At 40.5% G+C, this 827-nt stretch overlaps 1 long non-coding RNA gene across 1 annotated transcript in view; it reads right to left on the bottom strand.

Moving 5' to 3' along the window:
* Window positions 1-625, bottom strand: part of LOC108803183 — a 7,759-nt gene extending 7,134 nt beyond the window's left edge. The window contains exon 1 of the long non-coding RNA XR_001942267.1: window positions 515-625. This is a non-coding gene — a long non-coding RNA (uncharacterized LOC108803183). The remainder of the gene's footprint in view (window positions 1-514) is intronic.
* Window positions 626-827: the final 202 nt, after the last annotated feature.

The raw sequence follows: 827 nt of genomic DNA, 5'->3' as shown, positions 1-827 counted from the left end.
GGGGGGAGAGAGAGAGAAAGAGAGAGAGGGGGCAGAGAGAGAGAAAGAGAGAGAGGGGGCAGAGAGAGAGAAAGAGAGAGCTATTAGACATGTATCCCCACAATAAAATTTGTTTTGTTTCGTTTCTGATTATTATTCCTTTAGTTTTTTGGATTTTGGATCCTAAATTTTATTCTGTTTGTTATTCGGTTTTCAGATTTGTACGAAGATTTCTTTGGGAACAATCCAATTGTGTATTGGGTAAAGGACTGATACATAAGTAGAGTTTAAATTGTAGGGTGGGATATTGTTCTTGGGTCATAGATTGGACATATTTTTTTTTCTCACTTTGGTTTGGCCCACAGGACTGTAAAATGAGTGACAACATCAAGAATTTCCGCTTTAGTGACTTTAAAGATAATGGAGGCTATGAGCGGGTCCTCCTGCAGCTTTTCGGGTTACCAGGAAATGGAAAATCTTCCTTCATCAACACCTGCAAAGTTGTCATCAATGGTAGTGAGTTTGTATCTCACACTGAGGCTGGAGGCAGCTATGGAGGACACACCACTAAAAGACACTCTTATGAGCTCACCGAGTCAATATGCATGGTGGATAATCGGGGGATGCCAACGTTGGACAGGTCCCAGACGGGAGAGATTTTTGCTCAGCTTGGTAAAATTTAAAAACATTGTGATAGTGTTATTGTTGTCAATCTTCAAAGCAATGTGCAGTAACTATATATCCCAGCTTTGGATCTAAGAAAGAGGGACACGTTGGCATGAAGATTATATACGGGACGCATAGCATGCCAGAGTGAAAAGTGAGCATGACAACACTAAATTGTATTT

This window comes from Nanorana parkeri, unplaced genomic scaffold (assembly GCF_000935625.1).
Source record: "Nanorana parkeri isolate BGI_ZX_2015 unplaced genomic scaffold, ASM93562v1 scaffold3474, whole genome shotgun sequence".
In the NCBI taxonomy this organism is placed as follows: domain Eukaryota; kingdom Metazoa; phylum Chordata; class Amphibia; order Anura; family Dicroglossidae; genus Nanorana; species Nanorana parkeri.
Note: the sequence above shows the minus strand (reverse complement) of the source record. Positions and strands in the feature narration are given on the sequence as shown.